This window comes from Crocodylus siamensis, chromosome 2 (genome assembly GCF_052110815.1).
Source record: "Crocodylus siamensis isolate JL-2025a chromosome 2, ASM5211081v1, whole genome shotgun sequence".
In the NCBI taxonomy this organism is placed as follows: Eukaryota; Metazoa; Chordata; order Crocodylia; family Crocodylidae; genus Crocodylus; species Crocodylus siamensis.
The window spans coordinates 28,067,802-28,094,674 of NC_143396.1; the positions used below are offsets into that span (position 1 = coordinate 28,067,802).

The window sequence follows — 26,873 nt, forward strand, 5'->3', positions numbered from 1 at the left end:
TGTAGATGTACCCACATTGGTTTTCATGTAAAGAAAATAAGGGTTTTGTGTTTTTTTCCCTCCACTCTGTTCCTCCAAAATGATCAGGAAATGGATGTGTAATCCTCTGTTCAGCTATAATTTAACAGTGAAAAGAAAAACCACACCCAATTTTTGGACAGCTACTATAATGTATAATGCATAATGCATGGCAGTGTTTAGAATGATGCTGTAGCTGTGATGGTCTGCGCTCAGATGCGATGCATCTAAGTATCTTGCATTTGAAAGCTTGTCTAACTCTATCCTAACTATGCAGTTGGTCCAATAAAAGATACCACCCTAAGAAATTCTTGCCTCTCACTACAATGAATAACATTTAAACTGCACTAAAATTTTTTAGGTTTTTTGTTCATAGGCAGAAAACAACGTAATGGTTTTATCATGCTAGATTAATATAATTGTCCATTGTCTATACCTAAGAGGAAATAGGGCTGGGTGAAATGGCTATGTTTTGATTCAGTTTGGGATTTGGTCATTTCAGAGGGACAGTGATTCGCTTCAGTGTTTCAGATCGCTGTTTGTTTTTGACTGGTGATTTGGCCAGAGGCTATAATGGGGAAATCACTAAAATGCCTATAACCTTATCATTTCTTGCCTGATTCAGATGAAAATTGGGATGGTACCGCTTCTAAGAGCATGGCACCTGCCAAGTTTCAAAGAGATAGATCCAGGGGTTTCTGTGAAACTGCACCTCAAACTGTTCAAAGCAAAACTCATATCACTTGCTGGCAGCGGCAACATGCTGTCATCCTGCACACAGATCTGGGGGTCCACACCCCCCGGAAGGGCTGTGGGTCTGTGCCAGGATCCTCCCAGGAGGGTGTGTGCCCCTGGATCTGTGCATGGGATGACAGCAGGCTGCTGCTGCCGACTGGGGCCAGCGTGAGCACTGGGTTCTTTCTAATGCTCGGTGCAGCCTGCGCCGAGCAGACTCAGGTGCTGGCACTGGCCCCAACCAGCAGCGACAGCATGCTGTCATCCCACACACAGATCTGGGGGCCTGCATCCCCTGGGAGGGCTGCAGGGCTGTGCCAGACTCCTCCCAGGGGGCATGGGCCGCTGGATCTGCATGTGGAATGACAGCAAGTTTCCATCGGTCTCCCAGAGCACTGGGATTGGAAGGGACCTCAGGGACAAATCTCAGACACGGGCTAGCTACAGATGTCAATATCAGAGTAGTCCTTCCCCACCTCTGTTTAGTTTACGTTTCCCTGCAAGTCCGGCTCTGGAACTCTGAAATTTTCTGAAACATTTCAGATGGTTTTGTTTCAGAGATATTTTCGAGCCTTCTGTCTTGTTTCAGAGTCGTTGTTTTGGGCATCAAAACAAAACAGCTGCTGAAGTTTCTCACAGCCCTAGGAAATACCTGGTAGCTTATAAGCAGGGATCCAGGTTTTCCATTTCCCATGGAAAAAATGGAGAAAACCATGGATTCCCTGTTTTTTCTCAGAGAAAATCCGGATTTCTCTTTTTGGTAGAGAAATCTGCAGATTCTCTGCTTTTGCAAAGAGCTCTTGCAGGCTGGCTCAGCTCCAGCCTGCAAGAGCCAATTGCAAAAAGGGTGGGAACCCCCCCAGCCCTGGCCAGAGGGGGCGGGATAGGGGGGAGGGCAGGGCCTGAGCTTCTGAGGCAGCCAAGGCTGGCTCAGGTTCAGACTTGCCCTTCGCCCCCGGAGCATGGAGGTAAGTAGGGCTGTGGAGCAGGGCTGGGGAAGATAGTTGGGGGCTGAGGGAGTGGGGGTACTCCTGGCTCCAGGTGGCACATCACAGCTGGGAGCAGAGTCAGGGGGTGAGGGCAGGGGTGCCCCTCTGTGGGGGCTTTGTGGGAAAGTGATGCCGAGAGCACTGTGGTGGTGCCTGCCATATGCAGGCCACACATGCTGCCCAGCTGCCTGCCTGGGGGAGGGGGAGAGGGAGGCTGGCATGCAGTCGGAGCACAGCTCCGTGGCCAATGCTGCAGCCAGCGTGAGGGATGGGGATGCAGGGGAAGAGGCAGGGGCTTGGACTTGCACATGGTGCTGCTGCTTATCTGGAGGCCCATGATGGCGGTCATGGCCGCTGCCTCCACAACCTCCCGCTGCCACCGTGGAGCTGTGCTTGGAGCTGTATAGCCAGTGGCACAGAGCGGGGTGGTGGTGGGGACAGTTGCGTGTTGCCCGGCAACCACCACACTGCCGCTGCCACTGCCACTGCCGCTGCCGCCCAGTGGCCAGCCACACAGCTCCAGGCAGACCTCCACGGCAGCAGCAGGGAAGTTTTGGAGGCAGTGGCAGTCACTGCCATCACAGGCCTCCAAGTAAGTGGCAGCGACTGCTGCGTGCGAGCCCAAGCCCCTGCCTTCCCCCCCACTGCACCCCCATCCCTTGCCATGGCTGCAGCATCAGCCACAGAGCTGTGCTCCGGCCACATGCCAGCCTCCCCCTCCCCTGGGCAGGCAACGTGTGCGGCCCGCACATGGCAGGCACCACCACACTGCCCCCCCTGTATCACTTGCACGCAAAGGCCCCCGCAGAGGGGCACCCCTGCTCTCATCCCCTGGCCCTGCTTCCAGCTGCGATGTGCCACCTGGGGCTGGCAGCACCCCCCCGCTTCCTCAGCCCCCAACCATCTTTCCCAGCCCTGCCCCACAACCCGCAAGCCCCACTTATCTTTAGGATCCAGGGGCGAAGGGCATGGCTCTGCAGTGACAGCGCTTGCCCACAAAGGCCCCCCAACCCTGCATGCAGCCGCCACCACCCCCCAGTGCCGTGGAGCTGTGCAGCCAGTTGTGGGGCATACCACGGCATGCAAGCCCCGTTTCACCCCCCGGCTGGGTGGCACATATGTGGCCTGCACACGGTGGTTGCCACCACATTGCTGCTGCCACACCCTGTGCCACTTGCCCACAAAACCATTCAGGTGGCCGTGGGATGGTAGCTCAGGGTGCAGTGGTAGAGTTGCGGTGGCGGCCTCCGTGTGCGAACCTCCTGTCAGGCCAGCTGGCATGAGTGTGGCCCACTGAGTAGCACTCCTGCCTTCACTCCCCAGCCCTGCTCCTGGGAGTGTGCATAGGGGCACACTCCACCCTTCTTGATCTACCCCTGCAGCACCTACCCTTTTCCCCGCTCCTTCCCCCACCCCCCACACACTTACCTACTAGGGTGGGTGTCAGTGTCTGTGTTTGCATGTCTGTGGGTCTGGAGGGATGTTGCAAGGAGCATCAAGAGGGCTGCTGAGACTGTCGGGGGGGAGCGTGGGGCACCAGCAGCACTGGGAGGGGCTGTGAGGGGCCTTTAATTTTTATCACAGATTTTGGGTTTTTAACCAGAGAATTTGCAATTTTTTTAATCAGAGAAAGCCAGGATCCCTGCTTATAAGCATCGAGGGCATGTCCAGCCACAGGGCATGGACACATTACAACATTTTAAAGTTGAGAAGGGATTTACTTCTCCTGAGTGTGCATGACAGCTGGTCAGGTGTTAGTTTTATCTGTCTGCTCCTCAATTGTGGCAAGAGTATTTAAAAGGAAGTGATTTGCCTATGAATGACACAGGAAGTAGATTGCTGGAGTTTAGCTTCACTCAGTGTGGGTCAGTAATGGATAGCAAAAACTGGATCAGATGCATCATGGTCCCCTGACCTCTAAAAAAATGTTATTATGGTTTTATCTGTTCATGCTCTGACCTATTATTAGTGTTTCCCAACATTTCCCAGCATAAAGGCCATTATTATTTACAAACTTTAATTCTTTGGTCTGAAGTTTTCCATGCCAGTTGTTAAACTTAAGCTTCCACTTTTTAAATTTTAGGTAGAACATATCAGACATCCAAAAAAGACAGATAGGAAAAAATATTATTGCTGAGCAAAGTTTATATGTCCATCACCATATGCACCACCTCCTGTGCTGGCAGCAACTCAGTATAAAAGGGAAAAAAAAATCATATTCAAATACATCAGGGACAAAGGTCACACCAAGGGGAAAAATTAGAGGGGTACAAGAAGACTGGTGAAATTTAGACTGGAGGTTGTGAGAATAAAAAAAAAGAAAAAAGAAAAAAATAGGACTTGCTGGGAAGATCAGTTTTTGAAGTAGGGTGCTGGGGTTGCTTTCTTCTGCAAAAAAGTATGCGATTTACCTGCTATGATCATCCTGGCATCTCTCAATTAAAATCAGCTCCTTGATGTCACAAGAGCTTTGGACACTAGGTTTCTCCTGCTCTGTGCCAGAGGTACAGAATATCTTAATCTCCAAAGGATTTCAGTTCTTTAATCTAACTGAAATCTTTAGGTTTAATACAGATCTATCTGGATATCCTGCACTGGGATCTCAAGAGGGGTGAATTAAGGCTGTACAGGGAATCTTAACCATTTGCAAAGCCTCTGACTGTAATTCTATTTTTTAATGGACTGTGTGTCATAAAATAGATATAGTTCTGTCCAATACCCAAGGTAATTTGGGGAATAAAAGTGCAATGAAATGTTCTGAAACAAGGCAAACAGTCAAGTTGTCTCTCTACCCTTCTTGGAAACCAATTGAAAACTGTATTAGAAATCAAACTTATTGTTTCCACATCTAATTAGAATTAGACTTATCTTAGGAAAATAACCAATTCCTGTAACAGTGCCCATGGAGAGAAAGAATTCTGTATCACAAAGTATTTGGTATTAAACAAAATAACTCTAGAAGCAATGTAATGTAGATCATTTGACATCATATTAGTAGGAAGAAGTCATTTTTGGAAATCCAGTCTACCATTAGAGTGGTTTATTTTCTTTGCTTTTCTCTCACTTTTTTTTTTATGAATGGAGAAGATTCTGCTTATACTTCGCTCTTCTTGTTTTCCTTCTATTTTAGGATTCAAGAGAATCCTTTAAAATGTTTGCAAAAAAACATGAGAGTTTAAATGGAAGTTTAACTTCAAATTACTTGACACAGTCATTTTAAATTAGTACTTTTATTGTCTTTTTCTCCCAAAAGCTTTTTAATGTAGAGCAGAATCTTCTCTTTATAGGCAAATGGCTGAAATGCAAGTAAGCAACCTTCATAGTACAAAAGCTGAGCCTACAAAGGGATCTCTTACCACTTACATAGAACATGTACAAATAAATTTGTAAAACTCTCCAACAAACCTGATAGTTACTAATTTATTTGCTTGCCTTCCAGCTAAGGCAAAAGAAAATCATGTGTCAAGAAATGAGCCAATCTTCAGAGTATTTAAACATGCATTTAGGGCATGGTTGAATGCTTTGTCTACAGCAGGGGAAGAGAAAATAAACTTAACCTATATTTTAAAACTATCATGGAAAGGAATTTGTGCCCTTTTTCTACTTCACATTTTCCACCTTATAAACAGTAAGCACATGGCAGATCTATGTAATAACGCTATATTCAGGCACAAATCTGAAAGAAGCTGCTTGCCAAGGCAACACATGAGTACTAACCCAGTGATACTGTTAATTTGTCCTTATGTTCCTCAAATAAAGTATTGTAGAACACAGTGCATCGCTACAGAACACATGGATAACAGAATACATCAAGAGAAAAGCAATGGGTTTTTATAAGCACAGACACTTCTCCAGGTCATAATGTTCTTATAAACAAAACAAACCTTTTGTAGATCAGTGAATAGCAGGGCAGTTGTGGTGTATGAGTGAAATCCTCTGGTATGCTGGCACACAGAGATGCGAAATGGGGACCCTCTCACTGTCAATCAAACAGAAGAACAGATGGCACTCAAGAGAGCACTACGAAAGACAACCAAGAGCGAGCACTGTAAGCCAAATTTAAATCAGCACGTTGCTTATGGGCGAGGAGGCGTGTCTTGTGCAGCCGATTAGCAATCACTAAAATCATAGGGTTGGGTAGGAACCTCAGTGGTCATCTAGTCCAACTTGTGCCATGAATGCAAAGTGTTTTTCCTATGCTATTCCACACAAATGCTTCTTCCTGAAAATCTCTCATTCCTGAGTTTCTACGAGTTGCTGGGAAGGGAACTTTAGAGGCTCATGCCACACTTGCACGGAGAGGCAAAATGTGCAGCACAGAACATAACTTGATCTGCCAAGAGAAAATATCTAAGAGGCAAGTAAGAAAGCTGAATAGGATTAGTGAAAAAACTTTAGTGTTTACTTCCTATCTTAAGCATTCTGGTCTCTTAAGATAAAACAATGCCACAGTAGCAAAATTAAATTGTAAAAATATATAACTGCACAAAGAGGCAAGAAGACTCTGGGCAGGCATAGTTTATGAAACTAGCACATTGAAATGTTTTCAAGTTCACACTTGTCTTCAAAGACAATGCTCTGTTTTGTCTTTATATTCAGAGACTTCTTTTTAACTGCAAAATATTCTTACCTCATAAAGGACAGGAGGTGAAGTGTGAACCAAAGAACTCTTCAAGAACAAATACTGTCTGCAAAACCCTGCCTTTCATAATTCCAATCACATGGCTGTTTCTAATAAAACTGAAGTCAAGGAATGAATCACTCCTGATTGGTTCTTTCTGCTTTTTTGACCAGCAGAGATCATTTCAAATCCCTCATGCCCCCTCCTCCACAGGAACTTTACTTGGATTCATTCCTAGATTCACAACTTTCCAGCCATTTCCCACTGAGAAAATACTATTTAGCCAAAAGGGCTAATGGATACTCTAATTGGTCTAGAATATAGTCTGGAGCATCCATCAATGCCTTTCTTAATGTGCATACTGCTTCCAACATCTTCCAGTTCTTCTGGCTTGGATCCCAGGGATCTTAATAGCAGTTCTGGTAACATTAGGTGGCATGTCTAATTTCCCCATGCATCATTGTTATTTGTATCTGTTATTTACATTGTTGCAATGCCAAAGGGTCAGTCAGATCTGGTGCCCCAGTGTACTACATGATGTACAAATACAGGGAAAGACAAAGGGTGTGTATAGCCATTCACTGCATCTGGTCTACATTTATGCAGTTTGCTTTAACCTGTGTGTACATAGACCGGAAACATTGACTAGAATTAGGTCGATCTAAATGTAATGGCTGTACGTACTCAATAATCTTATCCACAGAAATTCATAACCAAGGTTGAGAAGACACGGATATTTATGACAAAAAAGGAGGGAAATAGGACAAAGTTAATGAAGTATGGTCACATAGTGCACCTATGTAACAAAGCAATGTTTCCCAATGGTCTGTCACTGGAAAGGCTCACTCTGATAGGTTGGAAACAAAAACCTGGTATCCACAAGGTAAGAAAAGATATCTTTCAGAAAGTGATAAGCAGCTATTTTGACCTTCACAATCACAGAAAGGTCCTGGAGAGTTTGTGCTGATGATTTAAGCTATGTGCAGATGTTACACTTACTCAACTTCAAGCACACAGAAAATTTTTTTTACAGCCATAACAGAACAGACTATAACTTCGTCCCGCTGACCTGCCCCGGAGCCGGGCAGGCGGGGGGCGGCTGCCAGGGCCCCGGCAGGGGTGCGGGGCCCCGGTTGACAAGGCACTGGGGCACTGAACGCGGACACCCCTGCCTGTTCTGTTATGACTGTAAAAAAATTTATAAATTTTATATATATATAAAAACAACCACTTATTCCCCAGACTCAGCTCCTGCTGTGGTGAAAAGCTGGCCATGCAGCACCACGCTGCAATTACCAGTTGCCCTTGTCAGGAGGCTCAGGTGGGGAGGGGGTGTGAGGGGATGGAGCCCCCCCAAAAAACCCCTTCTCCCCTGCACAGCTTGTTGGCTGGGGTCCAGGCTGAGTCTGTGTGGCAAAGAGGCTCCCTTCTCCCCTAGACACAGTTCCCAGCACAGCAAAAAGCTGACCAGGCAGCCCTCTGCTGCATCTGCTGGCTGTGGCTGGCAAAGAGGAGGGAGAGGGGGTAGGGAACCCCCTGATGTGTGGACCTGGCCCTGCCCTCCCTCCAAGATCCCAGCCAGCAAATTGTGGGGGGACTCCCTTCTGACAATTACAGGTTGGTGGGGGGGACAAGAGTTGGAAGAGGGATTGCTTTAACACCATCTCCGTCCTGCTGACCGCTGCCAGTTTAGGCAGGCTCCAAGCCCCACCCTCCACTCCACCCCACACACACACACACAACACTGAGCTGCAGACATCTGTTATGTTCTCTCCTGCTCTAATTTGGAGCATTTTAGGTAAGATGCAATACAGTGCTTCCACCCCAGGCTTTTTGAACATCTATACTTAGCCTATATGACTGTTGTTTAACAATTGTTCCAAAACTCTGACATATTGTGCACCACCAATTTAAAATGATACAACCTTACGTACCACCAGCAAATTTTTGTCATATAATTATAATAAGTCTGTTAACACATACCACTTGCAGGTTGTCTGCATATCACAGACTGGGAACTGCTAGTAGCATGCTACAATTTATGGACAACCCTGAAGTTTCTGGATCCTGGTTTTAACATTGAATTAGCCTCTTTTATAATTGCAGTCATTTCTGCCTCATCTCCATGCTCTCAACTGCTACTATGTAAACAACAATGTTATATATTTGCAGAAACCATCAGTTCTTTTTCATGTCTAAATATTCACATTAACTCTTCCTCAGCAAAGTTTCTAGTTACATAAATAAGTTTTAAATAACTTTCTCCAAATGAAAATGTCCAAAAAAGGACATAGGCATTTTAAAGTTAAGTACTGCAGAAAGAACACAGGGTTTACTGTTTCCTTGAAAATGTTACATTGGTGCCACTGTTGTTTATCTTTTAAATAGTCTAGTAGTTAGGACACTTGCTCAGGAAGTGGGAAATATGGGTTCTAGGCTCTTTTCAGAGCAGAGTAAATCAATCACTAGGTTATTTTGAAGTTAACTACCAGTTAGATCATTTAAATCCTTTGTTGGAGCTTTTAGGCTAAGAAGGGTCTAGAAGCTAGGCCTTCCAACTCCTGGAGCTCTTATGGAAGTCCCATCCCCTAACCCCTGACCTTTGCCACCAGAAGCCCCTCCCCTTGCCCCTGAAACTACTCTTTTCAGCAAGGGGTTTTGCCATCTTGGAACCAGAGAAATACCAAATTCTATTCTGAAAAGCAAACATCTAAAACATTCATTAATTTGACTTCAAAAAATATTTTTGCCCTGACTGATGTGTGTTTGTGTAGTGTACTATATAATAGTATATAATATATAATAGCTTAAAATGAAGTCTTACTGTTGTGTGTTGTGTATTGTGTGGGGGGTATAAGCATGTCAGGTGTGGGAGAGGGTGTGGGTATGGCATGAGGGAGCATATAGGTGTGTGTGAATATGTGGGGTGTGGGCGTTTGTGTGTATGGCAGTGCAAGGGGGAGTGGATATGTGGGGTGTGGGTATATGTGTATGGTGGGGTGGGGTGTGCATGTGGGACTTGCCCTATGAATGTACACACAGACACACAATGCAGCCAGGAGCCATGTGGTGCTGGAGCAAAGCAGGGGCAGGAAAGTAGAGAAATGACTGGGGGTGGGTGCGGTGGGGTGGGGCTGGGCTCCTGCCTCCTGTTGCTGCATCCTACTGTCCCTCACTCCTGTTGTCTTTGACAGGCAGCCAGAAGCAGATAAATATTTTCTAAATTTTGTAGGGGTCGTACTGGCCGAATAGAATGGCCTGGTGGGCCACATTTTGCCCACCCCTGTTCTGGTCAGAGGGTTAGAGTGTGTTTTAAATTATTAGTGAATCACATTTAGGATTTCTCAATACAAAAATAAACTAGCAGAAAGGCGTATATAGCCGTTCCTTTGTATTAGTATTAGCAACAACTATTTTTTTTTTGAAGCCAGTTCAAAGATTCTGTCTAAAGCTAAATCTAAAACAAAAAGGCTTGCTAGTCTTATGTTGAACTTCCTGACCAGAACATTCATCTCCTGGTTACCAGAAAGAAAGAACATAGTTTTGTCTTAGAAATACTAATAAGATGACGGCCAGTTAACATTATGTTTCATTGTTATCAGATGATGGCTCAACTCTTCCATGAGGAGTGTTTATCTTTGGGGTGGAAAGAGGTTGTGGTAAGCATGACATTTTCTTAAGAAAGATGTTTCAGGTGAGTCCATCTGCCAAAGGACACAACTCATGGCTGAAGCGCACAAGCATACCATCAGTTCACAGAGCCGTAGAGTTGGGGGGAGTGGGGGAGAGACACTTTCCTAGAGACTGCTGCAGGCTGTCAAACTGGCATGGCACCAGGAGCATGCAGGTACTTTTAAACAACTTTAAGGCTATTATTAAATACCTTTTCATAACATTAATTCACACAAATGCTTTGCAAAATCAGAATAAGTCCTGGTTCCTTTCCTGAATGGTTTGCACTCTGGATATCTATTGCAAGTCAGGTGGGAAGATTACATAAGGACTTCTACTGGCAGAGAAGTAGCTGAAGTTTGATATGCATCAGGTTGCCTACCTCTGGGCCTTATTCTTTACAAATATAGAACAAAAAAAATACAGTTCCTGCCCTTAGGTATAAGACAAGAGACATCAAATAGATGCAGACAAACAAGGAGTACCAAGAAGCAGTAGTAGTCAACATGATAGGTAGGGAGCTAAGGTTTAGAACTTGGGTCGTCACCCAACTCCCATTCATATTCCTGTCAATAGAAATATGCTGCCTCAAATCTGTGGTAGATCACTGAACTGTGGGAACAGCCATCACCGTAAGCTTTCTTCCTGTTCTCTTAGTTTCCATTTACTTACTAGTCAGTTAAAATGCTATAATTCAGAGTCAGAGTACATCTATAGACTCTGAAATAGGAAAATAACAGAAAATAATCTGATTAGACCCCATTTCATATTTACCAAGATCTTTTCTCAGGCTCTGTAAGCTCTGCCAAAATGTTCTTTAGTTTCCCCATCTGTGAGATGCCAAGCTTGTTTTATACAGGTCTTCAAGGGGTGTTAGTCCATCATATGTTCAGATAACCTGACTAGTTGAGCAATGTAACCTAGCTGCATTCCCTCAGTCCATGAATTCCAGGAGAGGGAGGACTCCTAGCCACCTAATGAGGGGAAGGTGCTTTCCATCTGACCCATGAGAGTCAGCTAGTGGTCCAGAACTCATCCTTTCCTCCATTTTCATTGGAAGTAATTCATATAATCTCTGAATGATGCTCTTATTCCTTTGCATAACTGAGGGCTCATTTACATGTGCAGTTAATGTGGCTGAATAAACTCTGGTACAATTTGCACCTGAATTTACTGATCCTGGGCACTGCATTTGCACCTGGGACCACAGCACATTGAACCAGTGTGGAGTAGCCCCAGCTGGCAGGGAACCTGCGGGGGGAAGTCAGCCTGCCATCCTGGGGTTGCTCCAGCTCAGCTCAATGTGCTGCACAAGGGCTGGCTGGGGCATGAGGGTGCTTCAGTGTGGGGTTAGCCAGCAGGCAGCTGGCTAACTGCTGGACTAATTCACTCAAATCCCTTTGCTTTGGAGTTCATGAGTCCATATTCTTAGATCTATTCATTGCTTCTTGGTTCATTCCCTTCCATCAACTCATTAATAGTCTTAGAGACCCATCAGCTTAACTCAGTTCCTTCATTCAGGGTTTATCCTCTTTCCATCAGTTCATTAGGGGACTTAAATCACTTTGTTCATTCAGGATCCACACCCTTTCATCAGTTCATTCCTCAGAGGCAAATGATCTTAAAGCAATTTGATCAGGCAGCTCAGCAACAATCTCAGGGGTCAATCAAGTAAAAAAGAGAAGTTAATCCACACCTGGCTGGTTCCACTGCCGGCTCAGGCTTCACTACCTCACATCAACCCATCTCACCAGGTACATGCTTTGGCCCGGGGTTCAGTCCTTGTCCCTGTACACCAAACCAGCAACCTGTCTCCAAGGGCCCTGCTGTTCATTGGTGGTCCTCCAGCCACTCAAACCTGCTGTCTTGAGCCTTTCTCCTGCAGACTGCCTCAGACCAGTGCAAACTGGAGACTCCTCTGGTGTCCTCTGTCTGTGGGCACTACTGTCCTTCCTTGGCTGCCCCTCTTCAGGGCCAGAAGTACTGCTTCAAGTTTCCTTGTTGCCAATTGGGAAAGAGCACTCACTGCAAAAACACAGCAGAGCACTCCTGGCACTAGCTAGGCTCCTTCTCTCACCTGAAGTAAGTATGGGGAGCTTGCTAGCCCCAGGACTGCCTTCACACTGCTGCATCTGAAATCAATCTAAAAGTACCCACTGATTTCAGTAGAATCAGATTTTAGCCACAGCCAAACATTTTCAGAACCAAACACTTTCTACGTTTTGCTTTAGTCTACTTTAGACAAAATTTACCAGCATTGGTGGCTCAGGCCTTCAAAATTATTTAGATTCTGACTGCATTTGGGATATAGGATCAGACCCTTAAACTCTTATGTATTAGAGAGAGATTCTGTTTGGAGACTATGAGAAAATCAGCCTGGTGTAAGATCTTTTACTGAGAGGAGTTTAACCATTTAGAATTAATTATTTATGTAAAGTCTGACCATTAGTTTGGAGCAGTAAAAAAAAAAAAAAAAGACAAATTTCAAAATTGAAAAGAAAATAGCAAAAATAACTCTCACTAAGTAGATGCAGTGTTTGCTAGATACAATGTTATATATACTATATACTGTTTTCCCAAATGAAATAAGCTACCCTGGTAAAAGACCATTCTATCTGACATAACTGCCTCTAGCTGGGCTTTTGCTAGATAGTAATGTTGTTAAAAAAGCAACAATTGAAAACGCAAAACAAAAACAAAGACTCCTCTACCCCATATTACTGTACTGATAAAAGCTTCTAGCATGGGCCTAGTAACACCAATCTTGCATGTGTGTTGTTACTTTTAAGCAGTATATGTACAGATACAAATTTTTTTTCTAAAGTTCTGAGATGGCTTCAGATTCTCCCTAAGTCTGTGATCCTGCAAAGATTTAAGGCATTTTAATTTTATGCACCATGGGTGGTTCTGGTGAATTCAGAGAAAGCACATACAATGTACAAAATTAAGTACACAAATAAAAACTGGCAGGACTAGGGTTAAAACTACAATGCATGGGGTACATCTACACATGTGATTTACTGTGGAGTTGACTAATTAGCTCATCACATGCACTGGTATTAGGGCACAGTAAATTAGTTAATTCTGCCGTAAGATTGTACTGATGCGGACAGTATGATCTTATGGCAGAGTACTTAACTCTGCCAATATGCACATGTTGATGGTGGCAGAGGCTGGCTGGGGCACAAAGATGCTGAAGTGTGGGGGCTGCCTGCTGCCTAGCCTCACTGTTTAGCACCATGACCCACTCAGCCTGTCTACTGCTTAGTGCCACCATCCAGAGCCCTGGGCTGACTCCTCCTGTGAACCCTGCCAGCCCAAGCCTGCTCTGCCCCGGCTCAAAGTGCTGCAGTCCCAGACACATGTGTAGATGTTGCATGCAGGAGCAGCTGACTCCAGCACTATCATGTCATCTTAATAGCACGTGAAGATGCCCCCATGATGTACAAGGTGCGATTAATCAGCTGTTCATCAATTAAAAGGATGCATTTGTGGCTGTAGGACTTTTCAGACACCCAGCATCTTCCAGATATCCTGCTGTTTCACTCCTTTGGTCAGTATATTTATATTTTTGATTTAGGGGACCCAAAAGAGGTAAGATGTGGACAAGAGCCTTATTGTACATGCCCCTATACAACTATATGAAAAATCAATTTGTTCCAAAAGGAGCTTACATATGCCCCCAAATCAGGTGTAGTCTTTATACATCCTGGGTGCATCAAGATGAGTGCACACCTATGGTATCTGCACATGCAGGTGTACTCTGCATTGCTAATTTGCAGTCTGGAGGTGGCGGGGGAGGACGGGAGGTTTTAACACAAGAAAATCCTGGTGTCAAAAAATCTGCACTTGAAAAAAGCAAGGTGGTGGATGTGGCTGCAGCATGTGCTGCCTGAGACCAGAGCCTGGCCAGATGAAGCCATGCTCTGGATGCTGGCAGGCTTCCTGCTGCCAGATCACCACTGCTGGAGCCCCAGGAGACCCCCAGGACCCGAGGAAAGGCTGCTAGAGCCAGCCTGAGGCAACTTGCTGCATGCCGGAGCATGCGGACCTGCGCATTCCCTAGGGACAAGTAGAAGCAGTATAACTATGTGCCACTGCTATTTGTCCTAGAGAAAATGGATGTGTGCACACCCCCTGTGTTCGAGAGAAGCATTAACATTTTTAAAAAAAATTTTATATGATAGATTTAGATTTAATGTCTTCCAAGTTGTTCCTCTGTTTAATTTGCTTTTTCAGTTAAGCCTAGATATTTGTAAGGTAGTAGAAATAAGATGAAAATTAATTCAATGTGTCCCAGGCTAATAGCAAAACTTACCACTTAAATAAATCTAAATGGTTCTTGAAAAGTTCCTAGACCTAAATGATTTTTTAAACAGGAGACCTCAGATTTAAGCATCTAGAGAATTAGGAGCCTTTGAGGCTATGCGTTACCTTCTACTACTTTAGAAGACATGAGTATCTGTTTATCATGCAAGGTTAAAACACACAATTCCAAGATGCTTCTGTGGTTGAAGATTTGAGAGCTTTGGCCACATACTGCATTGTTCCCAGAGTTCGAAAAGAGATGCACCTGTAATAGGTTTATAGTGTTTGAGAACTTTGTGAAAAATCTTAAATGACATGTGAACTGTACAACCTTTAGTTAGATATTTTTGCTTCCTTTTAGACCCTGACTATTCTGTACCTATAAGTAAGTTACTGACATAGTTTAGAAATGTGGTTCATGTGAGCTTAAACAATGAACGTCAGGTTGTGGTGGGGTTAAAATTCCAATATTGTATTTTAATTTAGAGCTGATTTTGAATGGGCAGCCAATTAGAGGTAACAGCGAATAAAGGCAGCTAACAGAAAGGAACTCAAAAATAATTTCCACCCTAAAATAAACCTATTCCTTATCTCAGAACTTTCTGTTTGTTTGGAATATCCCATATTCTTCATTTAGGGATTTTTACCCCTCGGTTGTGTCCAGACTAGTGGCACAAATAGCAGTGGCAGAAATAGTAGTCCCAGTTGGTCCCCATGTGCTGCAGAGGTGGGGGCTGGCTGGGGCACAGGGTGCCTCAGCATGGGGATAGCCGCAGGCAGCCTCTGGGCTGAGCACACCATGCCCTGGCCAGCCACTGAGCCCCCATGCTGAGGTGCAGTGTGCCACAGCCAGCTGTGGATCACAGAAAGCCTTGAAGTGGGGGGTCAGGAAGCCCTGGACTGGTGCTTCCCTGTCTCTATGGGCCTCAGCACAGGGGCTCTGCCTCCTCACTGCGGCATGTGGAGATGGGGCAGCCCCAGCCAACAGCAGGGTGGCTGGCTGGGGCACGGTGTGCCTTGAAATGCGGAAGCAGGCAGCCCTGGGCTGGTGCTCCTGTCTCCATGTGCAGGGGCTCCGCGAGAGATGCAGAGGGCAAGCAGAGATGGGAGCACGAACCCAGGGCTGCCTGCTCCCTGTCTTGAGGGACACTGTGCCTCAGAGGAGGGACTCCGCGGCACATAGAGATGGGGGAATGGAAAGCTCTGGGCCGCCTGCTCCCCCATCTCAGCATTTTTATGTGCTTTGTGCCACTTTTTTTGGGGGGGAGGCTTTTTGCCCCATGCTTCAAATGTTGCCCCCTGTGCTTCAGATTAGCAGCACCATGTATGATTTAACATGCAATGTGTGCAGTTTGTGGTGCCACAAACTGACATGCCTGCAAGCCTTTTGGGTGTATTCTTGCTACCACTAACACCATAAAAGCATCTCTTTTTTGTTCCTTCCATCGCTGGTCTTCCTTTGCTTTTTCACACCAGTCGTCACTAGCCCAAGTTCCCAAGCTCTGCCTGTATTCTAAAAACAATTGGCATAATCTTCTTACCTCAGCACAATTTCCCCCCAAAGCTAACTTACACAGTCCGACTCCTCGGCCTCCTAACTGACCGAGGCGGCGTAACACTTCAGTCACGGGGGAAGGAACTTCCAGACACTTCACTCAAAATTGTGCATGTAAAATGCTCTTCTCTCCTAGGGTACACTGCAAGGATGGATGCATACTGTTTCAGTCTAAGGAAATTGCCTTGCTGCTTTCCTGTCAGGAATATTTTTCTTTTCACTTCCTTATCTCTAGTTTTCACAAGAACCATTTCCTGAGGAGGATCCCCTCAAGCCACATTAGAGAGGCACCTGTTTTATTAGAGATCATCATTCAGCAACTCCTTCCTTACAATCATTTTCTAGTGGAGGATGATATCAGGAAGTTGTAGCCAATATCCCCACCTGCCCCTCATTCTCAAGATACAAAAGCCCCTTTAAAGTGAAAAGCCACCAGATATTCTCAAGCATCTCCACAAACCACTTCCCTTCCGCTAGCTGTCGCTTACACTGCTTTTAACTAAAATGACAGTAGCACAACCCTACACAGATGGGTACTGACAGACTGTGCGTCTACAAAATGAGCCATTTCTTAAACCCTGCCCCTCCCTTCCTCAGTATATTGAGTTAACTCTCACCATTTATTTCAAATCCAAAAATGACAGGTTCCTTGCTGAGCAGCTATACCCTTAGCCTCCCTGTGGCCTGGTGTCAGACTCCTGGCCCCCAAGACATATACACTTTCTAGCTGTTTTTTTTTTTACTGTTCTGGCTCCCCAGTATCTCCATGTATGCCTTGACTACTCCATGCTTCCTGGTATCAGTCCTTCCTTTGGTATAGCACATCTAGCTCTGCCCAGTGTCTCTCCCCCTTCTCAGATATTTTACCACCTTCCCAATCCAGGCTAGCATACACTAGTCTAAAGAAGTTATTTTTTCTCCTCCTTACTGTTCAGGAGTTTCTTAATGGTCAGGAACCATTATATAGATAGATAGACACACACACACACACACACACACTCTATATATGGCATTGTGTGCATGATAGCATGATATACGAATTAGTGATCTATGTCTAACTTCTGGGGTGTATAGTGTATGTGCTTGAATTGGTGACAGGTATGCATGTGCCTAGGCTGGTTTGGATGTGTACGTGCCTGAGGTGGTAGTATGAGTGTGTGTGCCTAATAGGGTTGTATGAACCTAGTGAGTGTATGTGTGCTTAATTGATTTTTATGAGTGCATGTGCAATTGTACACCACACCCTCCTGTCTAACAGCACAATATTGAGATCCTGAGCGTTGGCCTGGCCCCTCAGGGCAACATGGGAGGTATAGTGACTTATGGAGAGCAGCTCTCCTCCTATTCCCTATAGAGTAGAGCTGAGACACCAGTTGGAACTTAACCACATATAATTTAATAAGGGAAGAACCGGGTTGGGGTATGACATGTGCAGGAGAGTATGGGGGATCCTGGATAATAAGGGTATAGTCCTATGGGTACCCAGGGGGGAGGGGATCCAGGGGCACAAGGAAGGGATTCAGTAAAGGTTAGGTACACATATATATCTATCAGAGGCAAATCAACAACAAAGCTTGAGGTGCAGGGTTTCACAGACTATAAGATGCAGGGTTTCCAAAATATGAGGTGCAGATCCCACAAAATTTAGGAGTATGGCATGATTTACAGATAGCTTTGCACATTGAAATAATTTTCTACTGAGGTGGGACTTATTGGAAGGATACCAGGGTTAGCCCTCACTATTATTCAGTGAGTGTCTTGAGATTTCACTTTTCACTATGTTAGAATCAGTCACCTAACACTGGCACCAGGAGTTAATGCTTCATTTAATGGAAAAGCTAGCATTTGTAAGAGAGTAGCACTGCCTCCTGAGGTATCACTGAAATGCCCATGGTAGCATTAATCCTATGTTCTGAGACCAGGCCATGGACTATGAATCTGTTCAAACTCTTGTCAGATCTTATTAATGTGGGTCACATGACCTCTTAGTCCTTTTGGAAATGCATCAGCCTGGGCAGTTTCACCTGAAGGCTTGGGATTTATACAAATCCAAATCTCAAAGAAAATTGACCACCTTCTGTCTTCAAGCCCTTAGTTTCCCTTATCTTGGGTATCTTCAAGAAGGTTGTATTGCCTTAGACTACTCCCTTGCAGCTCACTTCCTTGAAGTCAGGTGTCCATTCCCTTTCATTCATGAATAGGTGATAACTGAACACTTCTTCAGAGATCTGCATAATGCAGGAAATATTAAGCTATGATGTGCCTACACTTCCCCATAATAGGGGAGTAGAAGTGAAAAAAAAACCTGACAGAATTAGGCAAAGTGATTCCAGTGCCAAGCTACTTATGCATACTTGTCTATGAATAGTTTCAGTTCTCTGCTTTCAGAAGCCCTTGTTGACAATTAGAAGGCATTTTGTTCAAAAAGCCAGTCATATCCTTTTGTAGCACTTCTGGCACTGTTCAAAAACTGTGTTAATATCCTCGTTTTAACTTGTTATATACTTACAGGAGCCTTCACATGCATTCCAGGTCCTAAATAGCTCTAGTCCATTTTGTCCTGAAAATGTTATGCTCATAACTAAGTATTAGTTAGGCTTCATAGATGATAATTTGCTTTGCCCCATTTGTACACTTCAAGCAGTAGAAATCAGGGTGTTTTTTGAATACGTGCCTTGTCCATGGAATTCACTTCCTATTGCCACTGAAGATGCTTAATCAGACTTGGCTAAAGAAGTAGGTTTATTAGAAATGTACCTATTCTTAATTACTAATTTGTTTTATAATTGCTGATGATTCCATAACATACTCAGGTATGATTGAGAAATGTATCGATAAATACAAGGTATTATTCTTGGTAGGTTGGGAACACCCAGGATGGGCAGCACCCATACACTAATGTTTTTGTGCCATCTGTACCACTAAGTCTAGTCAGAAGTTAGTAGCATTTAAGTAGGAAGTTCACCTTCTTAACTTTGTAATTTGGAGAAGGCAATAGAGAGATCACTCCTACTCTTCCAAAAAGAGCTGATGAGGCCAATCTGGTATCGAAAGACTCTGCTGGAGCACAGACATATGTTTCTGTGCAGGGTGGGTAGCTCTGGATTCTTGTTTCAGTTCATGACATGCTGTTTCCACCACTCTGCTTTTCTGTTTTCTGGCAAGTGAAAAGATGTTCACTTTTGATTCTGGAAATGCAGCCACATGGCTGCAGTAGCCCAGGGCAGAAGTTGTGGGGCAATAAGGCATGGCCCCTTGCCCAGCTGGAGCAGACAGCTTGGGCCAAGGCTAGCGCACCCACCCTGCCAGGGGGAGTTGCAGGGGAGATGCAAAGGGTCCTAGGATGCTGGAGGACTATGAGGTAACTTGACTCTGATGGGGATCTGGGATAGAAGTTCAATAAATGGATTTAATCTCAATCAGTTAAGTCTGATACTACATCCATTCACATTTATCTTAAACCAGTTTTGGCCATTTTGAAAGCAGCTGATGTGCACTGAACTTATGCTGTGTTACAGATTTGAACCAGTTTCCAGTCACGTATACTGGGTTGTGAGTAATTTCTGTCCCTAGCCCTGTTGTCATCATAGGGTTTCAAAGTACTGAGATCCTTGCAGCAGACTCTTCCTTCATTTGGGGCACTCCTGAGTGATAGTGTCCCAGGAGCTGATGTCAATGTTGCATTTTTTTCAAGTTGGCCTTGAGGACATCCTTGAAGTACTTTCTCTGCCTTCCTCTTGAAGGCAGAGTATCTTTAAAAGGCAGCCCTGTTCTCTGGTCACCTGCCTTGCTGGCCTGGATGCAGTGGCAGCACGCTACAGATCTGTTGCCAGAGTTTCTGCCCACTGCACTATGGCTGATCCACCCCCAGACAATGAGCAACATCCACTACCCAGGGCTCCTGCTCACTGTGCTGACCTGCTGCAGTGACTGCCACCTGGTCTAGGTCAGTCTCAGCCCTGGCACCCCCTGTGTGGTACAGTTGCCTGGCCTGGCTTTGGGCACCATCCCAGGCCTCCTGCCCCCACACTGCTGCTGCCCAGACCCTGGCAGGGATGCTGATGATGTGCTCTTGGATTCCACCAACATGCTTCTGGGCCTCCAGTCCCTGCCACTGTGGGCTATCTGGGCCAGTCAGGACTGGTGGCTGCACGTCATCCAGACCACCTTGGACTATGAACAGTGGCTGGAGTTGTTCCGGATGACTGAGAGCACCTTCCAGGAGCTTCTTAACTAGCTCTGCCTGCACCTCACTTGGCGGGCTACCACCATGCAGCCACCCCTCCCCACAGGCACCCAGATGAACATTTCATAGTTTCATAGTCTCATAGTTTCTAGGGTTAGAAGGGACCTGAGCATATCATTGAGTCTGAGCCCCTGCCATGGCAGGAAAGAGTGGTGGGGTCAAATGACCCCAGCAAGGTGTTCATCTAGCCTCCTCTTAAAGACCCCCAGGGTAGGACCAAGCACCACTTCTCTTGAAAGTTGGTTCCAGATCCTAGCCGCCCTGACGATGAAGTAGCACCTCCTGATATCTAGCCTAAATCTACCCTCTGCCAGCTTGTGACCATTATTCCTGGTCACTCCTGGCAATGCTTGGGGGAACAGGAACTCCCCCAGTGCCTGCTGGTCCCCTCTGACTAGTTTGTAACAGGCCACTAGATCCCCCCCTTAGCCTTCTCTTGTGGAGACTGGTTCAGGTCCCGTAGCCTCTCCTCATAGGGCCTGCCCTGTTGTCCCCTGATCATACAAGTGGCCCTCCTCTGGACCCTCTCCATGCTGTTTGCATCCCTCTTGAAGTGTGGTGCCCAGAACTGGATGCAGGGATCGAGCTGTGGCCCAACCAGTGCTGCATAGAGGGGGAGGATCACCTCCCTGGACCTGCTTGAGATGCATCTGTGGATGCATGACAAGGTGTGGTTGGCCTTCCTGATTGAATCCCCACACTGCCGGCCCATGTTCATCTTGGCATCAGTGATGATCCTTTTCTGCCTCTGCACTGATGAGAAGAGAGTTCCCCAGCCTGTAGGTATGGTGCCGGTTGTTCCTTCCCAGGTACATCGCCTTGCATTTGTCAGCGTTGAATCCCATCCTATTCTCATCTGCCTACCCCTGTAACCTGTCTAGGTCTGATTGCAGCCTATTCCTCCCTTCTAGCATGCTCACATCCCCCCACATCTTAGTGTCCTTAGCAAATTTGAACAGGGTGCTATTTAACCCCTCGTCCAAGTCACCGATGAAGATGTTGAACAGTGCGGGCCTGAGGACCGAGCCCTGCGGAACCCCACTGCCCACCTCCCTCCAGGTCGAAAATAACCCATCCACCACCACTCTCTGAGTGCGGCCCTCCAGCCAATTGGTGACCCATTTGACTGTGTAGGTGTCAACACCACAGTCCCCCAGTTTCTTGATGAGAACGGGGTGAGAGACAATGACGAAGGCTTTCCGAAAGTCCAGGAAGACTATGTCCACTGCTACCCCCGCATCTAAGGATTTGGTGATCTGGTCATAGAAGGCCACTAGGTTGGTCTGACAGGACCTGCCTTTAATGAACCCGTGATGGTTGCCCCTAAGCATAATCTCCCCTGCTGGCCCCTCGTGGACATGTGCCAGAATAATTCTCTCAAAAAGCTTGCCCAGGATTGAGGTACGACTAACTGGCCTATAGTTTCCTGGGTCCTCCTTCCTCCCCTTTTTAAAGATGGGAACCACATTGGCCCTCTTCTAGTCCTCTGGCACCACACCAGAGCACCATGAGTGCTCGTAAAGCTGTGCCAGGGGTCCTGCAATGACCTCAGCCAATTCCCTCAGTACTCGAGGGTGGAGATTGTCCGGACCAGCTGATTTGAATACATCCAGTCCCTCCAAAAGTTCCCTAACTAGTTCCTCACTAACGCTTTGCCTAGGTGTACCTCCCCTGGGGTTTAAGGGGGGCCCAGAGTGGGGGTGGCTGTTCCAGTCCGTGCTTAGGAAAATGGAGGCAAAGAAATCGTTAAATACATTAGATTTGTCATCTGGTGTGATGACCAAATTTCCTAGCTTGTCCTGCAGGGGCCCCACGTTACCCAGAACCTTCTTTTTGCCCTCTATGTGTTTAAAAAAGGACTTCTTGTTGTCCTTGATCTGGGAAGCTAGTCCCAGTTCCATCTCTGCCTTGGGCTTCCTGACTGTCCCCCTGCATCCCTGAGCAACCGTAGTATAATCCTCCCTGGTGATGGCCCCTCCCTTCCATTGGGTGTGCGCCTCCCTTTTAGCTAAGAGACATTCCTGGATGCTTTTCCTGAGCCATGGGGGCTTTTGTGCCCTCCTGCATCCTTTGATCTGTGTTGGGATTACCTCCCTTTGGGCTTGGAGGATCGTCTCTTTAAAGAGTGACCACTCTTCTTGCACACCTGGCTCCCCTCCCCTCCGGGACCTCAGTGGTTCCCTGACTATTCTCCTTAGCTCATTGAAGTCTGCCCTCCTGAAATCTAGGGCTGCTGCCTTGCTGCAGGCCTTTGCCACCTTGCACTGGCTGGTGAATTCCAGCAGGCCATGATCGCTGTCGCCCAGGAGGTCGAGCACCCGCAGTCCCCTCACCAGGTTGTCACGTGTGGCCAGCACCAGGTCTAACCCCCTGGGTTAGATGGAGGTCCTGCATTTTGGCTAGGAACCTATGTGAGCGGTCAGACCTGGCTGACTGCTCTTCCCAGCAGATGTCTGGAAAGTTCAGGCCTATGATGACCACGTACTTTGACTTAACTACCTCCATGAGCTGACTTAAGAATTCCTGGTCGAGCTCTTCCCCTTGGTTAGGTGGTCTGTAGTAGACCCCCACTGTTAAATCTCTTTCCCCTCAACTGCCCTGTATCCTAACCCAGAGCACTTCAGAGTGCCCCTCCTTTGATTCTTTGCTAATTGACGAGGATGTGTATTCCTCCTTAATGTAGAGCGCCACACCCCTGCCTTTCCTCCCTGTCCTATCCTTCCTGTACAGCCTATAGCCCTTGATATTCACTGCCCAGTCATGTGTTGGGTCCCACCACATTTCAGTGAGCCCCACTATGTCTGGGTTGGTGTCAGCTAGCAGGAGGTTAAGCTTCTCTTGCTTTTTTCCCATACTACGAGTGTTTGCGTAGAGGCATTTGAGGCCTCCTGTGGATGTGTGCGCTGGTCCCCTACTTCTAGCATTACCCTGGCCCCTATTGCTTACCTGCATATATGTTCTGCTCCAGCTGGCCATGCATATCAGCCTGTGCTACATCAGCCATCCCTTTGGCATGGGCAAGGCAATCAGCAGGGAGGCTGTCCTGGAGGTGTACAGAGCCTTCCAAGATGTGCTGGGCCACACCATGCTCTGGTTGCATGACCCTCTGAAGGGACCCTGGCACACCTTTACCTCACAGCTCAAGGTCACTGAGGCCACCATCCCTCTATGCTGAATAACATCTGTGAGGCCTGGGGGAACTGTTTCACTAGGCCTGGGTGGAGGAGGCCCAGTGGACAGAGGACACCTGGCACTGAAAGTGCCAGCTGCAGTGATAGCATCAGTAGCGGGCCCCACCACCAAAACTCCAGGTTAGCCACTTACCTGGAAGTGGGAGCCAGGGTACTGGGTGCAAGAGGCGCTGGCCAACCCCCTCCTCCTGCACTTCCCTCTGTAGCCCACCTAAACATCTGCCCACATACCCCACCCCACCATGCACCCCCAGTATCACATTAACAACAGACAGTTCTCATAAAAGCACATTATTCCCCTTCACAAACACGGATTTTTCCCTCCCTTCCCCACACCAGACCCCAAACCCCCTCTCCCCTGAACCACCAAGCCCCTCCTCTCCACAAAGCCCCTCCACCACCCACCCCACCCGCACCCATAGGTGAAGGGAGAAAAAATTGTTTGGGGGGAGACTGCATGCACATGCACATGCAGGTAAGTCTATGGAGGAAGGGGAGGTGGGGCGGAAGGGCAGTGCCAGTGCTAGACAGTGATCCACACATGGGGCTGCAATCCTGGCTGTATGCATTCCCAGCCCCCACTGACTCCAGCCACCTGGAGCCCACAGCTGGGTTGCCCTGTGGCTCTACCCACTGCCCTGCTTTTGTCGGGGCTAAGCCCCTTTAGCTCTGGCCTTCTGCTACCTATTCCACCACCAATAAAGCACCCTCTTCCCCTTGCAGACTATGTACAATGCTGTGTGTATCAAGGTGGGAGGCCATGGGGTGGGGGCCCTTAGGTGGTGGAGATCAGGGACAGGTACCCTGCACCCCAGCTGCTGGCTGCTCCCCCATAAGTGCACATGCTACCTCAGCCAGGCACTCCTTGCCCACCATGACCAGTCAGTCCAAGCAACTGGGTCTGGTTCTGGGTCTTGCACTGCCAGAGCCAGCACATACTCAGGGCCCCAGCTCAGGCTGGCAGTGAGCCTGATGGTGCATCCCAGCTGCCAACTGGTGCCTCTCCCTCATGTGCAGCTGCAGGTCCTACAGAGTCAAGAGAAAGCTTATATGTGAGAATTTGCAACTTTTCTGAGATAAAATGCTTTGTACCAGGGATTGTGTATGGGGGCAGCTTCAGATCAGGGCTCACAGGTGCATGGGTGCCCAGGGACCATGGTAATTTGGCTGAATAGGCTCTAGCCCATGTGGCCAGTGGCCAAGCCCCTTATTCCCAGTGGCTCCACAGGGGCAGATGGACAACTAGGTGCTGGCCACAGGCGGCCTACATCCCCTGCCTGCCCCATTTCTAGGCTGGGTCAGGCCTGGCTCCTGCCAGCTTTATAGACAGACTGCAGGCCAGTCTGACTCCTGTGCTGCCACCAAGCCCACAGCATTTGAACTTGGGGGACAAGGGGCTCCCACCTGACTGGGACACAGTGCTGATGGCACTCCTGTCCCCGCAGGAGCCTCTCCAGAGAGGTGCCCTGGGGTCAGCTCCCTGCTGCATCGACTCTGCGCCCTGAGCATGCTCCTACTGAGAGTGTCCCAGGCATGCCAAAAGGAACTGTTTGCACAGACTGAAGGGTGTCTGGCCCACTACACCCTGCTCTTGCTGATCACTATAGTGTCTGGAGTGCACCTGGCACGGGACCCTGAACTTTAACAGTGCGGAGGGCAAACCCACCCTGCCCCACAACCTCCGCTGCCGCCTGGAGTGGGGGCTACCTGTGGCTGTGCTACACATCTTTGTCCTCCACAGATAAGGAGAACATCACTGCCAGCATCAATGCGTTCCTTGGTGTGTGAAAGGCCCGTGCCTGCCTAGCTGTGTGGGTATGAGCTGCTCAATTAAGCTTTGTACTGTCTCCTGCCTCTCTGAGTGCTGGGGAGAGGAGGAGGCAGGCCAGGGGCAGAAGATGTGGGGGGGGTGGGGGCAGGCGTAGGGCATGAGGCAGGAGCAGGGAGGGCCCTCCCCCAATGCAAGGCTTACCAGGTGGGTGTGGCAGGTGTGCCCAGTGACCTGAGTTGGTCCCTGCTGGCAGTCAGGACATGCGGCTCCTGGTGGTGTCCAGGGGTGCAGCATATGGATTCACTGGCAGGGGTCCCCTCCAGGGAGGAGCTGGAGCTGCTGGTGGCTGGCAGTGCCATGGCTGGCCTGGCCTCCTGGCTAATGCTGTGGCCTTGGAGATGGCAGAGTACGCACTGGCCTGGGCTTCCAGAGCTGCTGGACGAGACCAGGGGTGGGGAGTGCAGCGGGATGGGCTCCTAGTGTGCCAACGTTCCCTCCCCTGGTGGTGTGCCTGAAAACTGAATTACATGCCTGAAAACTGAAAGTACCTGTAAGCTGTAAAACACTGAGTCTCATTAGACTCCAAGTTGGGAGGACAGATTCAATAATGGAATTTCAATTCTTACTGGACATGGACAGACGTTTTTCTTCAGAAGTCATTTTGGAACATGCCACATCAAAGAAGTCATTTCCAAGTAGATGAAAGCTGGCCCATGCTGACACTAAGCCAGATGTTCTTTAGAAAAGGAGTCTCCTGAACAAGGACTAGTCTACTTTTCAACAAGGCTGTCTAAAATTTTATAGCAAGATTCTTCATTTTCTGCAGCATTCTTGAAATGACTTTTCAAATGGAGTCATATAATCTGCTGTTTTGTCCTATGCTGGGGAAAGATTCTCAAGCCATTTATTGACCACAGACTCATGGAATATGTGGGTCCTTGTCCAGGAGTGCAAAAAGGAAATCTTAACATTTTGGACCAGAGCCAGACCTTATTTATTGAGGCTCCCTAGTATATTATAGAGATGAGAAGAGGGTGGCTTCTGCTCTCTGTGACCCTCTAGAACACATGCTGAAAATATTAGGTGTATAGATTATAAATTATATTTTTGTGAGATCAGTAGCTTTTTCTAAAGCATTTCATAATCACAGACATTAAAAATACCTCACATTAAGTACTGACAGATCAAACATTCAGAGAACAGAACAAAAACAATGTCTGAGATTTACGTATTGAAACACAAACAGAAAGAGCCTTGTTTCGTAAGAAAATACCTGAGATGCATTGTATAGACAAGAAGTAAGTTAACTTTGCTCCACATCAACCAATAATGCCTTGAATCATTCTCAGTCTTTTTTCTTACAGGAAAAGGTTTTCTTTTCTGTATGTTGTTTCCAGGGAGAGTGCAAGGTGTAACATCTCACAATTTCAGCTCACATTGTTCTCTCAGATTAAATGAACAGAAAACACTCAAACAAAAAGTACTGTACTTTATGAACCATAACCAGCTCAACAATGGTTGAACCTATGTAAATTTTTGTTGAGCACATATTAGAAAATGGGACTCTCTGAGAAGCAAAAGAGGAGTTCCTGTCCAGAACTCAAGTTTACTGGGTTAAACCCTGGGCCCTATAAAAATTAAGGGAATGACATTTTTCCTCTTGTCTACACATGGGGATGCATTCTGTCCTCATTTGACGAACTGTAGTTCTTTTCTGGCACTACAATTAATAGCCCAAATCACGTGGAGTTTCTAACTACATTCTGT

General features: G+C 46.9%; 1 protein-coding gene across 1 annotated transcript in view; it reads right to left on the reverse strand.

Annotated features, from left to right (window-relative positions):
* The window catches only part of SLC2A9 (solute carrier family 2 member 9), a 220,531-nt gene extending 214,849 nt beyond the window's left edge, over nucleotides 1-5,682 (reverse strand). The window contains exon 1 of the mRNA XM_090035590.1: nucleotides 5,627-5,682. The gene's annotated coding sequence lies outside the window, so the exon portion shown is untranslated. The remainder of the gene's footprint in view (nucleotides 1-5,626) is intronic.
* Between the last annotated feature and the right edge of the window lie 21,191 nt (nucleotides 5,683-26,873).